Source organism: Rhinatrema bivittatum, chromosome 3, assembly GCF_901001135.1.
Source record: "Rhinatrema bivittatum chromosome 3, aRhiBiv1.1, whole genome shotgun sequence".
Taxonomy (NCBI): domain Eukaryota; kingdom Metazoa; phylum Chordata; class Amphibia; order Gymnophiona; family Rhinatrematidae; genus Rhinatrema; species Rhinatrema bivittatum.
The window spans coordinates 132,824,057-132,840,514 of NC_042617.1; the positions used below are offsets into that span (position 1 = coordinate 132,824,057).

Genomic DNA, 16,458 nt, shown 5'->3' on the forward strand with positions numbered 1-16,458 from the left:
AACGCCTGTTCCCGGGCAGGCATTAAAATTTGCAGCACTAAAATGGGCACCATGGCCGCATGGTAATTTTTTGCATCAGGGGTAATAGCTAATAGTTTCCTTAACATTTATTTATTTATTTATTTATTTAAAAGCTTTTCTATACCGTCGCTCAGTGGTGTACCATCACAATGGTTTACAAATAGGCATGAAATAGGTTTGGTCGGTTTCTAAGTTATCCATAGTTATCTTACATGTGATGAGCGCTATTAGCTACGTGCTGGTTTGGACATGCGTTTCGGATGTGCGTCCAAGCACTCAGCTGAGCGCACTATATTGCATCGGCCTGTAACTTTGTCTTTTTTTTTTTTCAATTTTTAAGTTCTTACATCAAGTAACTTTGTTGGGGTTTTCGCTGCCTCAGTGGCCCCTCAACAGCACTTTCCAGTGCTATCCAAAAAAAAAAAAAGTCTTGATTTTTTTCAGGATGTCTGGCTTCAAGGACTGTCTGTCTGTCCACAAAATGTCAATCACAAACAGCCAGGATATCTGCCACAGATGCCTTGGCCCCAACAATGATTCAGCTAACTGTGGCAGTATGTTGCTGTGATTCCCAAAGGAATAGGGCTTGGAAGATGGAAGAACTTTGCAGGTAAGTGAAAAGTTGGAGCTGATCTTGTAGCAGGTTCCCTCTGTGCAGAGTTGAACAAGAGATCCTCTGAGAAAGCTCCCCCTAGTTGCGGTGCCAGGCTCTAGATCCACTGTTGTTCAGGGGTAGAGCAAGACAAAGTATTGTGTGCAGGTGCCCACGAGCTCCTTGGTGCATCCAGAGGCCGATTCCATGTCTTCATGGAGCTTGTCGACACAGAAGAAAAAGCAGCACTATTCCTCGGAACTGATGATACAGAAGTCTGTGCTGAAAGAGGCATTATTGATGCATCACTGGACATCTGTACCGATAATGCATCACCAGGTCTTAGTGCATGCCGTGACACCAATACCCTGCAACATCAATGCTTTCAATGCAGGAATAAAAGTTAGGAGGACCAGCAGGTGACTCCTCGCAGTCACCTTCCTCCATGTGGTGCCCTTGTATCTATCTTGCCTTCTTTATCCAGACAATAGGCCTCCTGGAGCTTCTACTTTTTCATTGTCCTGTGGGCTTCACCTAGAGTCTCTGGATCCAATATTATCCATTGTGCCTCTGGTTTCTGTGTAACTACCGGTTCAGTTAACACAGGAGGGGTCCTTCTTGAAGTCCAGTATGCTTGTCTCAGAAGGATGGACCACTATACTGGTTTCAGAAGACAAGTTCTGTTCTCCAGCTCAGGGCTAAAGTACACAACAGTTCATAGACCAGGTGGCTGAATTAGTGAAGACTTTCTTTACCTCACTGGTGGCCAGCGACAAGAAGTGCACTTTCAAATCCCTCCTGTCCAGACTGTGGTTTACTCCCGCAAAGGGGTCACACTCTTGCTACCATGTCTAGGGAGCAGCCATCAGAGCTCCCAGTTCCAGGTTCTAGCCCACATCAGGATCCCTCTCTGTGGAGGAATCTAGCTACCCTGAGGATGGAGTTGGGGATGCCACTTGCTAGAGTAGGCCCTAGGCATTTTCTCCTCCAAGATAACTGAGGACTCCATCCCAATTGCCATTGTCTTTTTTGAGGTCCTAGCCTAGTGTTCCCCCTTGCCCCACACTTCTGGATTTGGAGGAAGGAGTCTATAGGGATCTTCTCAGATCCCTTACCTGACCTGCCAGAGCATTCATCTTCTCCAGAAGACTTCTTGTACTCTACATTCCTGAATAAATTTGGATAAGGCAATCTGAGTCCATGTCCATAGAGACAAGGCTCCCCATGTAGAGGACTTCAAGATACTGCGGATTTTGGAAACACCTGCTGAGCCTACAACAATACTGATTTATTCTATCTTGTGGGAGCTACAAACGAGAATATGGGATAATCTGGCTGCCTGTCTGCCCCCAGTAGCCAGGAGGACCTTATATACAGGGTCCAACAATCTTCGGGGTTTATTGTGGTTTATCTACTGCATCAGTCCTTGGTTGTGGTCAGCACTGAAGTGAGCTGAAAAGACTTTTTCCAGCAACCCCCACTCCTGGGAAGGACTTCTAGGTTGTTGAACTGCTTCGGGTAGAGTGTCTTCCCGAGCTTGATGCTCAACACCTGCATTGCTGCCCACCAGCTATACATGGTTCAGTACTGGTTCCATCAACAAATTCAAGCCTCAGATAGCCTTCCTGTTTCCTATCGAGATACTCTGTCAGCAGGCCCTTCTGAATGCAGAAGTGTGAGCATCATCTCTTCTGGTCAGCGTGTGAATCATTCAACACAATAGCTAACTCTTCTGCTGCAGCAATTAGAGCATGCAAGATGGCCTGGCTGAGGTCCAGCAGCCTATATGAGGATGTTCATGAAAAATTGGCTGATATCCTATGTCCAAGGGGACAAAAACTGTGTGTTGCCCAAATCAAGGCACAAACTATCATCTAAATGGCCTTACTTTGCTTATAGGAGTTTCTTCTTCCAGAAAAACTCCTTCCACCAACTTTCTCACCCCATCTTCACTTCTGCAGTAGCAGCTTCTGGCTTGAGGGTGTCCACATGAGAATATCAACTTAAAGCACCACAATAACCCAGCCTAAGATTGATCCACATTTTTAATGAGTCTTGGTCCTTAAATGACATCTTCTGTAGGGGATGAATTCAGCAGTTTTTGAAGAGTGACAAGATCACCAAGGAGTGTTGGGATCTGAATACTGCTTGCACTTCTGTCTTCCTGTGCTGAATCTATGTTTAAGCTTCAATCTGGATCGATCTTACTCAACCCAGCTCTAACTTGAGGTGGAGTTACACGATAAAACCTCTCCTTCCCAAAGACCATCGCAAGGGTTTCTACTCCTGATATTTCCTTATCCTCAAGAAGATGGGGATTGAGAATCATCCTGGATTTACAAAGCCTGAACAAAAGCCATCTATAGGAGAAGTTAAAAATGATCTCCCTCCATACCATCCTACCCCTCATCAAGGTTGGGAGGCTAGATATGTATGCTCACATACCTGTCTATCAGTCCCAATGGAAGTACCTCAAATTCGTGGTGGACTCCTCATTACCAATACAATTCTTCCCTTTGGGTTCTCAATGTCCCCAAGGGTGTTTATGAAATGTGTATTAGTGGTGGTGGCACAATTTTCTTGCCAGGGGATTTGTATTCCTTTATCTGGATGACTGGCTGATGGTAAGGATGTTGGATTCCCTGCAGATGATGATACAGCTTCTTCAGTCTCTAGGGTTCATAATCAACTTTATCAAGTTGAATGTCATTCCCACCCTGTGAGAATCAAGTTAATTGAGGTGTGGATAGACTCACTGAGGAGAGAGAAATTCCTTCCATCAGATTGGGCATCTTATCTTTAAAACACTGGTTCAGAACTTACTACAATGAGATCAAGTCCTGGCCCGAGCAGTGCTGGTTGACTTTGGGCACATGGCAGCAGTGGTATATATGATTCTCATGTGAAGATGAAGACATCATCTGTGGTGACTAGATCCATGTTTCCTTAAGATAGATGCTCTATCTTCAAATTCTACTGTTATAATTAGTGAGGTTTGGTGGACCCTTGGACACTGTGGCAGCTGACCACGCCCAAGGGGGAAGTCCCGTGAGGGGCCACAGATCAGGCTCAGCTCTGGACACACAAACACAGATTATATCTTTATTTAGATAGTTTGAGAAGCCACCAGAGGTGGCAATAGTGAATAGAAGATGGAGCCCGGCTGGGCTAGTATTCCCCAGGGCGCTGGACAGCGGTTCCTCCGGTAGCAGTGCTGTAGTGGAGAAAACTGAGATAATGAGTACAATAGAACATTCACAGAGTCCCAGATATGGAGAAGCCCCGAGATAGGGAGAGCTGGCCCTCGAGGAGCGAGTACCAGATCCCTGGGAGCAGAGAGACTCGTTGGCAAAATACTCACACAGCGTTTCCACGTAGGAGATGGCACTGGCGCTGGAACGGAGGCAGGCCCTCGAGGAGCGAGTACCTGGTTCCAGGGAGCAGCTCTGAGGAATGGATGATAGTAGTACTCACTGATGGTGACGGTAGCGAATTCTTCCAAGTAGAAGAGGAGATAGATGCAGGCAGTGGGTCAGGGAACATGGGCCCTCGAGGAGTGAGTACCGGTTACCTGATAGCGATCTGAAAGAAGCAAAAGAGGCCCCCGAGGAGCGGGTACCCCGTTAGCAGAAAGAGTCCAATGGAAATTGGAAAGGCAGAGTAGCTGGGTACGGAGAGCGAATCCCATCCGTAAGAATTCCCCTTGCTAACTCAACGGCTAGCAATAAACTGTAGGCTTAAATATCCGGGCAGCGCGACATCATCACAGGGGGACGCCCCTGAGGAACGCACCAATGAGGGGCGCGCGCGCCCTAAGGTACCTGTAGAACATGGCGGGAGGCAGCGCCCAAGCCGGTCCGGGGATGCCGCAGAAGATGGCAGGCGGACGCTGCGGCAGCCAGGCGTCCGTGAAGAGCAGGAGGAGTTGCAAAAAAAGGAAAGGTAGGCGGAGTGAAGCCGTCGGGAAGTGACGGTCGCAACATCTACCTCATCGGGTACCATTTGATGCATCAATTGTGCCCATCAAATGGAGGGGTGTGCACAGGGGCCTCTTCCAAAGTTAAGGGATATGGTTGGCATCAGAACTTCCTTTTCAGATCAACCTTTTGGAGCTACAAGCCACTCGCCATGCTTTGAGTATTCTTGTATCTCCTTAAGGGAAAGAGAATCGTGGTCCAAACCAACAACTAAATGGCAATATTTTATGTGAACAAGCAAGGGGGGGTACAGGTTCCTGGACTGTGTGTCAGGAATCTCTGGGAATTTGAGAATGGTCTTCCAATCGGAGCATTTCTCCAAGCATCTTACTTCCCAGAATCTGCAGCATGCTAACGGATCACCTCGACAAGATTATTAATCCCCATGCATGGTCCCTGGACAGAGAATGGCAGACGGGCTATTCATCGTCTTGTTGCCTGTCAATCAACTTCTTTGCATCAGAAGACAACAGGAAAGTTGACATTTTGCTGCATTCTTCAAAGCAAGCTCAGATCTGTGCCATATGCTTTTCTGCTCAAGTGGAATGCAGATGTGCTGTATGCTTCCGGTGGCAAGAACAGAGCAGGAGATATTTTGAGACATGGCGCACCTTATCCTCATTGCTTCAGCTTGGCCAAGGTAAGTATGGTTTTTATCTTGTCAGATTCAGTCAATCCATTGAGCCGTCTGGGATCTGATCCAGTTTTATTAACAGGAGGGTGGTCATCTGTTATCCTACCCTCCTCTTCTTCAGCTTGACAGCATGGATATTGAGCGCTACATAGTTCCATGGTTGTCACTATCTAGGGAGGTTGCAAACATCATGATGTTGGCCAAGAAGCCGTCTACCAGACAAGCATATAGTTTCAAATGGAAATCTTTTTTTCCTTGTGGTGTTAGGTAGGCTTCTTGAACCCATTTACCTGTGCCCTGAAAGATCTACTTTAGTACTTGTTCTCCCTCTCATCTTCATGCCTCAGTACATTGTCAGTTGAAGGAAATCTTAGTGCCATTGCCGCTTACCACCCTCAAGTTGATGGAAAGCTGATTTCCAGCCGTTCTCTGGGAGCTAATGTTCCTGAAAGGCTTTTGGTATGAGACCTCCAGTTGCAAAACTACTGGTGCCATGGGATCTCAATGATGTCTTGGTACATCTGAAGAAGCTCCCACCCCCAATGGAACGTCCGCAACTATTTCTTATCTGGAGGGTGGTATTTCTAGTCGCCATCACTTCTGTTAGAGTCTGTAAGCTGTAAGCATTAGTTCATTGGACTCTATCTACAGTTGTTTTTTTCCCACAATAAGTTGGTGCTCTGCACTTGCTTGGAATGTTTTGGCATTTTGTTCGATTCAAGCCTTTGTTAAACCAGAGTTCTTTCCAAAACCTCATGCACAAAAAGAGAAGGCGCTTCATTCACTGGATTGTAAAAAGGCCTTGTTCTGTTTTCTGAAAACTAAACTATATTGTCAGGCTTCTCAGCTTTTCATCTCTTAAAATCCTAGCAAACTGGGAATAGCTGTTGCCACGTCCATGTTGTCCCAGCTGACTTTGCTGTTCATTGCTAAGCTCTGATTGGCCTCCAGATCAGACTCTATCAAGGCTCATTGAGTAAGAGCCATGGCTACTTCTGTTGCTCACCTAAGAGCCATCTCCATTGAAGACATCTGCAAAGCTGTAACTTGTAAGTTTACACTTTCACATCCCTTTGCTGTATAGGCAAGTCATGAAGCAGACACAGTTATTTTGAGAGTTTTGCACAGCCTGTTCACCCAGTAGTCCACGGTCCATGGGGTTGGGGGGTGTCGGGGTTGCTTTTTAGTAAATGCTCTGCTGCAACCCTCAACATGAGACTCCCATGTGTCATGGCTAATTCAGCTCTGCTTATCAATGGAGAAAACAAGTAAACTGGGTTCTCCGTAGATGGAAGGATGAATTAGCTAATCCTGGTAAGTATATAAGAACATGGCATACTGGGTCAGACCAAGGGTCCATCAAGCCCAGCATCCTGTTTCCAATAGTGGCCAATCCAGGCCATAAGAACCTGGCAAGTACCCAAAAACTAAGTCTATTCCATGTTACCGTTGCTAGTAATAGCAGTGGCTATTTTCTTAGTCAACTTAATAGCAGGTAATGGACTTCTCCTCCAAGAAATTATCCAATCCTTTTTTAAACACAGCTATACTAACTGCACTAACCACATCCTCTGGCAACAAATTCCAGAGTTTAATTGTGCGTTGAGTGAAAAAGAACTTTCTCCGATTAGTTAAAAATGTGCCACATGCTAATTTCATGGAGTGCCCCCTAGTCTTTCTATTATCCGAAAGAGTAAATAACCGATTCACATCTACCCGTTCTAGACCTCTCATGATTTTAAACACCTCTATCATATCCCGCCTCAGCCGTCTCTTCTCCAAGCTGAAAAGTCCTAACCTCTTTAGTCTTTCGTCATAGGGGAGCTGTTCCATTCCCCTTATCATTTTGGTCGCCCTTCTCTGTACCTTCTCCATCGCAACTATATCTTTTTTTGAGTTGTGGCGACCAAAATTGTACACAGTATTCAAGGTGCGGTCTCACCATGGAGTGATACAGAGGCATTGACATTTTCCGTTTTATTCACCATTCCCTTTCTAATAATTCCCAATATTCTGTTTGCTTTTTTGACTGCCGCAGCACACTGAACCGACAATTTTAATGTGTTATCCACTATGACGCCTAGATCTTTCTTGGGTGGTAGCACCTAATATGGAACCTAACATTGTGTAACTATAGCATGGGTTACTTTTCCCTATATGCATCACCTTGCATTTATCCACATTAAATTTCATCTGTCATTTCGATGTCCAATTTTCCAGCCTCACAAGGGCTTCCTGCAATTTATCACAATCTGCTTGTGATTTAACTACTCTGAACAGTTTTGTATCATCTGCAAATTTGATTACCTCACTCGTCGTATTTCTTTCCAGATCATTTATAAATATATTGAAAAGTAAGAGTCCCAATACAGTTCCCTGAGGCACTCCACTGCCAACTCTCTTCCACTGAGAAAATTGTCCATTTAATCCTACTCTGTTTCCTGTTTTTGACCGGTTTGTAATCCATGAAAGGACATTGCCACCTATCCCATGACTTTTTACTTTTCCTAGAAGCCACTCATGAGGAACTTTGTCAAACGCTTTCTGAAAATCAAGTATACTACATCTACCGGTTCACCTTTATCCACATGTTTATTAACTCCTTCAAAAAAGTGAAGCAGATTTGTGAGGCAAGACTTGCCTTGGGTAAAGCCATGCTGACTTTGTTCCATTAAACCATGTCTTTCTATGTTCTGTGATTTTGATATTTAGAACTTTCCACTATTTTTCCTGGCACTGAAGTCAGGCTAACCGGTCTATAGTTTCCCGGATCGTCCCTGGACCCTTCCTGGCTCCCTGAAGAGTCAACTACCTAGCTAAAACTAAGTTCCTGTACATACCCGGATTAGTCCAGACAGTGTGTTGAGCCTCCTTTCCAGCAGGTGGAGACAGACTAAAACTTGCAGGATGCCCTATATCAGGACAGAGCCTATCCTCTCACCCTTCAGTATTCGTCTGTCTCCAGCAGGTGCTGCATCTCCCCTTCGGTTCTCTGCTGTAGGCTAGTCAGCCTCTTCTTTCTCTTTAGGCTCAAGCAAGTTCTTCTTTTGGTTCTTGTTTTTAAAAAGAAAAAAAAAAAAGGATCTCTGAAGGAAATTTCTGCCGCCTTTAGTGCCTTTCTGTTTTTTGTGTGGGAGACGTCAGTCTCCCAGCTCTTGCCCAGCTCAGGGGGGCTTGTCCCCTTTTGCAGGAGGGGGTTCCCTGCATAGACCTGAGTCCGTGGACGCTTCCAGGTGTGGGGACCGATGCTCTCTGGGCCTCGTTCCCCCTCTGGCTGCCGAGAGGGTTTTGAACCCGCTGCTGCGCTCAGTAAAAAAAAAAAAAGTTAAAAGGTGTTAAACTTTCAATAAGTTGCAGGTACTCACCTACCTCTAACTTTTATTTGCAGCAGTTGACCAGCTTTTTTATTTTTTTCTGGTCAGAGTAGGGCTAGAACCGGCAGTCAGAGAAGCAGAAGGCAGCAGGTTTCCCGCCTGCTCTCTTCTGCTGTGCAGGCTGTCAATCAATCTTTTTTTCAACTTTTTTTTTCAGCCGAGGTTTAGCTAAGTCCCGGCTGACAGCCTGTCTTTCTTGTGGGCTGTCCTCTTCGCGTTTTTCACGTCAGGGCCTCTGCACTGCTTGCCTGCCGGGTGGGGAAGGTCCCTCCTTGGCAGGACAAGCAAATTTAGCCCGGGGCTCCACTCTTCCTGGCATGGCTAGGCCTTTCCCGGGTCGGCAGAGCCTGGGATTGGCTGCCATCTTGGATTTTTCATCGGGGCCGATTTCAGTGCTCCCTGGGGCTGGGGGGCCAGATTTTTTTGATTTGGCCCCCAGGAGGGGGGTCCTGACCTTCCCTCGCCCCCCCTCTCCCTCCCCCCCCCTCCCTGGCAAATCCAGGGTCCCTTTTTCTGCGGATTTCGTCCTCCTCATGCACAAATCTTATCTAGCTAGCCTGCATGAGCTGGATTAAAGCTCCCCCCCCCCTTTGCGCCCCCCCCCCCCGCCAAAAATCCCTCGTTCAGTGCCGTTGACCACTGGACCGGCCACGGAGCCTCAGGGACCAGTTCGTGTGCAGGTGGTCCCGGGGGTGCCCCCCTCCCCCCCCCCCCCCCCCCCGCTGCTTCCTCGGATTTGGCGGATGCCCCCCCCTAGAGGGGGATGACCCCAGAGCCCTTCGTCTTTTTCGTAAGGAGGAGTTAAAGCACCTCCTCCCTTTTGTTTTGGAGGAGCTGGGTCTGGAAAGTCCCTCTATGGATAATCTCATGGCCTCACTCCCTAAGGATATGAACCCGGTTTTGGGAGGGCTCCGGGCTCCGGCCTCGGCCTTTCCCTTCCACCCCATGCTTAAGCTCCTTATCCTGCGGGGATGGGAGGCTCCTGAGGGTGCGCTCCGGGTGGGGCGTGCGATGGATAAGCTCTATCCCCGCCCGGAAGAGGGCTTGGAGCTGTTGCGATATCCGTCAGTGGATTCTTATGTTTCTGCAGTGGCCAAGCACACCACGATTCCGGTGGAAGGTTCCACGGCCTTGAAGGATTCACAAGATCGTAAGCTGGAGGCTAACCTGAAGCGCATCTTTGACGTCCTAGCCCTCGGGGTTCGGGCGTCTTGCTGTAGCAGTCTCATGATGCGGGCGGGCCTCCAGTGGGTCCAACAGTTACTCTGCACCCGGGAGCTTCCGCCAGGTGAGGCAGAACAAGCCGAACGTCTGGAGGCGGTAATCGCTTACGTGTCAGACGCCCTCTACGATTTGGTCCGTGTGCAGGCGAAGGTGATGGTTTCGGCAGTGGCTGCCCGGATGCTCCTTTGGCTACGCCACTGGTCGGCTGATCAGTCCTCGAAGACCCAGTTGGGCATGCTTCCCTTCAAAGGTAAGATGCTCTTTGGCGAGGACCTCGACAAGCTTATGGACTCCTTGGCTGACAACAAGGTCCATAAGCTTCCAGAGGACCGCCCTAAGTCTTCTCGGTCCTTCGCGGGCTCTCGCTTTCGCTTCAGGGGTCAGCGTCGCTCCGCTTCTCGCGGGCGGGACGGTGCTGAAAGGGGGTCTTCTCGTGCGCAGTCCTGGTCGCAATCCTTTCGAGGCAGGCGGCCTTTTCGCGAGGGCCAGCCCGTGCGTACCACCGCTAAACCTGCCACACAATGAAGTTCAGCCGACCCATTCCTCTGTCCCTTACCTCGGCGGACGCCTCTCCCTGTTTTTCGAGGAATGGGTCAAAATCACATCGGATCAGTGGGTCCTCGACATTATCGGAGACGGGTACGCTTTCGAAGTCGTCAGGGAACTTCCAGATCTCTTTCTGTTCTCCCCTGAGGCCGGGCCAAGAGGGACGCGGTGGTCCAGACTCTCCAAGCTTCTGGATCTGGGGGCGGTGGTCCCAGTCCCAAAAGGGGAAATTGGCGCCGGCCAGTATTCTATTTACTTCACCGTGCCAAAAAAGGATGGGTCCTTCCGCCCACTCCTGGACCTCAAGAGGGTCAATCGGGCCCTCAAGATCCCCCACTTCCGCATGGAAACCCTACGGGCGGTCATTGCGGCGGTTCGTTCCGGAGAGTTCCTTGCTTCCCTCGATCTCGCAGAAGCATATTTTCATATTCCCATCCACCGCGACTACCAGAAGTATCTCAGATTCCACATTCTCAACCAGGACTTCCAGTTTCGAGCTCTCCCCTTCGGCCTCGTGACCGCTCCTCGCACCTTCACGAAGGTCATGGTAGTAGTGGCAGCAGCCTTGTGCCGGGAGGGGATTCTCGTCCATCCCTATTTGGATGATTGGCTCATCAGGGCCAAGTTGGAGACCTCTTGCCGGCGGGCGGTGGATCGCGTCTTAGAGCTCCTTGCCTCTCTCGTGTGGATAGTGAACTTTTCCAAGAGCATGCTTCAGCCCTCCCAGGAGTTGGAATTTCTGGGAGCACACTTCGACACCCAAGTAGGCAAGGTATTCTTACCTCGGGCGCGAGCCCTCAAGCTGATCGATCAGGTCCAGAATCTTATTGCGCTATCTTCCCCGACAGCCTGGGATTATCTCCAAGTCCTTGGCTCCATGGCTTCTACCATCGATCTGGTCCCTTGGGCCTTTGCTCATATGCGTCCGTTACAGAAAGCTTTGCTGTCTCGTTGGCAACCAGTGTCGGAGCAGTTCCACGTAGTCCTTCCGTTCTTGGAGTCTACTACCGACGAATTACAGTGGTGGCTGTCTCTTCCTCATCTCCTGCAAGGGATGCCTCTTCAAGCTCCACAGTGGACGATAGTAACCACGGACGCCAGCCTGTTGGGCTGGGTTGCGGTCTGCCTTTCTCAGTCCACCCAGGGGACATGGTCCCAGACTCAGTCGTGCTGGCACATCAATCGACTGGAAACTTTGGCGGTCCACCTGGCCCTTCAGGAGTTCCTTCCCCTGATCCATGGCAAGGCGGTACGAGTCCTGTCCGACAATTCCACCACAGTCGCCTACATCAGTCGCCAAGGGGGCACTCGCAGTCCCCTGGTAGCCTTAGAAGCCAGCCGTCTCCTCGCTTGGGCGGAGCATCACCTTCAGTGCCTTGCGGCTTCTCACATCGCCAGAAAAGACAATGTTCAAGCCGACTTCCTCAGCCGGCAGTCACTTGATCCGAGAGAGTGGGAGCTCTCGGACGCGGCCATGGCTCTGATAGTGGACAGGTGGGGTCCTCCTCACCTCGACCTCATGGCGACTCTGCGCAATGCCAAGGCCAATCGGTTCTTCAGCCGCTGGAGGGAGCACGGCGCAGAGGGCGTGGATGCTCTGGCTCTACCTTGGCCAGCGGACGTCCTTCTGTACGTGTTTCCCCCGTGGCCACTGGTGGGGAAAGTTCTCAGGAGAATCGAGCTCCGGGACCGGTGATTCTCGTCGCTCCCGAGTGGCCGCGAAGGCCGTGGTTCGCGGATCTCATCAATCTAGCGGTGGACAGGCCCCTGCGCCTCGGTCATCTCCCTCTCCTCTGGCAGGGGCCTGTATTTTTCGACCAGGCCGATCGCTTCAGTCTTGCGGCTTGGCTTTTGAACGGCGTCGCCTGAGGCGCAAAGGTTATAGGGAGGAGGTCATCTCCACCCTGTTGCGAGCCCGGAAGCAGTTGACTTCTCTGGCCTATGTGCGCATCTGGAAAGTTTTTGAGTCCGCGTGTACGGAGGCGGGTGTCACTGCGCGCTCCGCTTCGATTCCTTTGATTCTTTCTTTTCTTCAGAAGGGTCTCTCTAAGGGCCTGTCCTTCAGTTCTCTATGCGTTCAAGTCTCGGCGCTCGGCTCTCTCCTGGGTCGGGTGGACGGTCATGCCTTAGCAGCTCACCCTGACGTGATTTGTTTCCTGAGGGGCGTTAGACACCTCCGCCCCCCCCTCTCGGGCCACGTGTCCGTCGTGGAGTCTCAACCTGGTCCTTCGTGCTCTCTGTGCGGCTCCCTTCGAGCCTCTTCGCCATGCTACGCTCAAGGATCTTACTCTAAAGACTGTCTTTCTGGTCTCTTTTTCCTCTGCTCGCCGTATTTCTGAGCTTCAGGCGCTGTCCTGTCGGGAGCCCTTCTTGCGTTTCTCCGATTCCGGGGTTTCTCTCAGGACGGTTCCTGCCTAAGGTTGTCTCCGCTTTTCATGTCAACCAGTCGGTCGAACTCCCAGCGTTCTCTCTGGAGGAGATTGCGGGTACGGCGGGTGGCGACCTTCGTCGGCTAGATGTGAAACGAGTCTTGCTTCACTATCTCCAGGTCACCAATGACTTCCGGATATCGGACCATCTCTTCGTCCTTTGGAGTGGTCCCAACCGCGGTAAGCAGGCTTCTAAGACCACGATTCCGCGGTGGTTGAAGGAAGCCATTTCCTCGGCGTATCTTTGTCAAGGTCGTCCGCTTCCTGAGGGTCTGAAGGCCCATTCTCTGTGTTCTCAGGCTACTTCGTGGGCGGAGAGTCAATCTGTCTCCCCGCAGGAGATTTGCAGGGCCGCCACTTGGACGTTTCTGCACACTTTTGCTCGGCACTACCGTCTGGATGTACACGCTCCGGTGTTCGGTTCCTTTGGGCGGCAAGTGCTTCGATCAGGACTGTCTCGGTCCCACCCAGTTTAGGGAAGCTTTGGTACATCCCACTGTCTGGACTGATCCGGGTACCTACAGGAAATGAAAATTAGTTCTTACCTGTTAATTTTCGTTCCTGTAGTACCACGGATCAGTCCAGACACCCTTCCCTGTCTGTCTTCTGTCCTCTCGAAGCTTGTTTTCTTGCAGGTCTGCAGATTTTCATACTTTCCTTGGTGCAAGATTACTGAGCATTTACACCGGAAGCCTTGGTGGTTATTTTATACCAAGTTTATGCAAGAGCGTATAGGTATACCATGCTTCTACATTAATCTATGGTTGCTCCGTTACTCCCCCCACATTAATCTATGGTTGCTCCGTTACTCCCCCCACACCTCCGTTACTCCCCCCCCACCCCCCCCTCCTGCTCCCCAGTCCCCTGGTCAGACCATTTCCTAATCGAAGCATCACTTACTCTCAACATACCTCCCTCACCCAAGCCAGCACATAACACAACCTTTGTCTCCAGAAAACCCTGCTCTAGCGAGGAACTGTCCCAAGCCATCTCTAATGAATTACCAAACCTTGACTGCTCCAACCCTGAAGTCGCCCTCTCATCCTGGAACAAAATCACTCTTGATATTGCTGATAAACTATGTCCAATATCCAGACGCGAACTGAAACAATCGACCACAAACCGCCAGCCTTGGTACACACCTGAGCTGAAAACCCTAAAACACAAGCTTAGGCACTTGGAAAGAATCTGGTGCAAGGCCCCATCCCCCCATAACGCCTCCACCTACAAATCCGCCCTTCATCTATACAGAACCTCCACCCTTAACACCAAACGCAACTTCTATGCCTCCAAAATCCATGAATACATGTATAACCCAAAGGCGCTGTTCACCTATGTCTCCAACCTTACAAAGTCACCCCAAGCTGCATCCCTCGACAGCGACGCCTTCGCCAAATGTGAAGAAATTGCCCAATTCTTTCTCAATAAAATCTCCAACATCCTTCTCAGATTCCAATACCCCACAACCACAACCCTCCCTATCTCCTCCCCCCACGCCAACCTCATCACCTCCACACTTGAAAGTCTGGAGCCCACCTCACCTAAGGAAGTCGAAGCAGTTCTAAAAAAGCTCCGCCCAGCCTGTCACCCATCTGATACCATACCCACAAAAAGCCTCCTTTCCATACCAAACTCCATCGCCAAACCAATTGCCGACATCATTAATTCATCCATCTCATCAGGATGCGTCCCCGACTCACTCAAACAAGCAATTGTCAAACCCCTACTCAAGAAACCCTCTCTAGACCCCAAAAATCCTTCTAACTTCTGTCCAATCTCTAACCTTCCTCTCATCTCCAAAGTCATGGAAAAAATTGTCAACGCACAACTCACAGAGCACCTAGAAAACCACAAAATACTGCACCCCACCCAATTTGGTTTCCGCAAACATTTCAACACGGAAACCCTCCTCCTCACCCTCTCAGATCACATCCTCAGAGGCATGGACCAAGGTAGAAGCTACCTCCTTGCCCTACTAGACATCTCCGCGGCCTTCGACACCATTGATCACAACAAACTTCTCACCCGACTGTCCGAAATTGGCATCTCAGGCACCGCCCTCCTATGGTTCAAATCCTACCTATCCAACAGGAAATTCTCCGTCAAAATTGGATGCGCTGAATCAGCACCCTACCCCCTGTCCCAAGGCGTCCCGCAAGGTTCCTCCCTCTCCTCCACCTTATTCAACATCTACCTCACCCCCCTATGTCACCTACTCACTGACCTCGGCCTCAAATTCTACCTCTACGCCGATGATGTGCAAATCATCATCCCTATTCAGAATTCCCTATCCAACACCCTAGCACACTGGAAATCTTGCCTCTCCTCCATAAATGACTTCCTCACACATATCCACCTCGCCCTCAACACCTCTAAAACTGAACTACTCCTCATATCCCCACACCAACCCCCCAAACCCCTAATCTCCAACGACCCTGCCTTTAAAGTCACGTCATCGCAAACACACGTAAGAGACCTTGGGGTTACCCTGGACCAGCAACTAAACCTAAAAAAACATATTAACTCCATCCTCAAAGAGGGATTTTTCAAGCTAAATATTCTAAAAAAGCTGAAACCCCTCCTCCACAACCAAGACTTCCGGACTGTCATTCAGGCCACCCTCTCTTCAAAACTTGACTACTGCAATGCCCTCCTCCTTGGACTCCCCTCCTCCTCCATCAAACCCCTACAAATGCTCCAGAATTCCATTGCTAGAGTCATCACTAACACCAAGAAATTTGAACATATCACCCCCATACTCAAAGACCTTCATTGGCTCCCCATCACATCCCGTACCCTCTTCAAAACCCTGTCCATTATCCACAAATCCCTTTACTCCCATAACTCTGACTGGCTTGATGACCCGCTCATCTTTACACGCTCTGACCGGCCCACCAGAACTGTCAATAAAGGTACCCTTACCATACCTTCCCTTAAAAAAGCCCACCTCTCTTCTACAAGGGATAGAGCAATCTCCATCGCAGGCCCCAGGCACTGGAACTCCCTTCCGACCCCCCCTTAGACTCGAATCATGCTACGCAAAATTTAGAAAGAAACTAAAGACCTGGCTCTTCCGAATAGCCTACCTCGAATAGACCTCTCTTTCCCGCTCCACCCTGCCCCCTCTGTCCTCTTGACTAACACAATTGATCCACAGCCCTGTATATAATGTATTTATAATGTATTTATAGTTATACTCCATACTGTACATAGTTCATCACAGTTTACTGTCCGCTTCCTTGCCTTTATCTCCTCTGCAGCCTATGCTATGCCCCCTCCCAATACCCCTGTTCATTGTATTTCCTTTCCTCCTTTTTAGTTCCAATGTAAACCGGCATGATGTTTGCATACTAATGCCGGTATATAAAAACCTTAAATAAATAAATAAATCCTATTCTTGGGTTTATTGTTTTATGCTTTGACATACGTTATACTGAAGGGTGAGAGGATAGGCTCTGTCCTGATATAGGGCATCCTGCAAGTTTTAGTCTGTCTCCACCTGCTGGAAAGGAGGCTCAACCCACTGTCTGGACTGATCCGTGGTACTACAGGAACGAAAATTAACAGGTAAGAACTAATTTTCCTCTCTAGAATTGGCTGAGGGGCTTATGAGGCAGCATGCATATTGGGGAACTCCTGTACATGCTCCTTAGTAGAAATT

At 49.4% G+C, this 16,458-nt stretch overlaps 1 protein-coding gene across 3 annotated transcripts in view; it reads left to right on the forward strand.

Moving 5' to 3' along the window:
* The window catches only part of FANCL (FA complementation group L), a 300,676-nt gene that overhangs the window by 38,537 nt on the left and 245,681 nt on the right, over positions 1-16,458 (forward strand). The gene's annotated exons all lie outside the window — the stretch shown is intronic.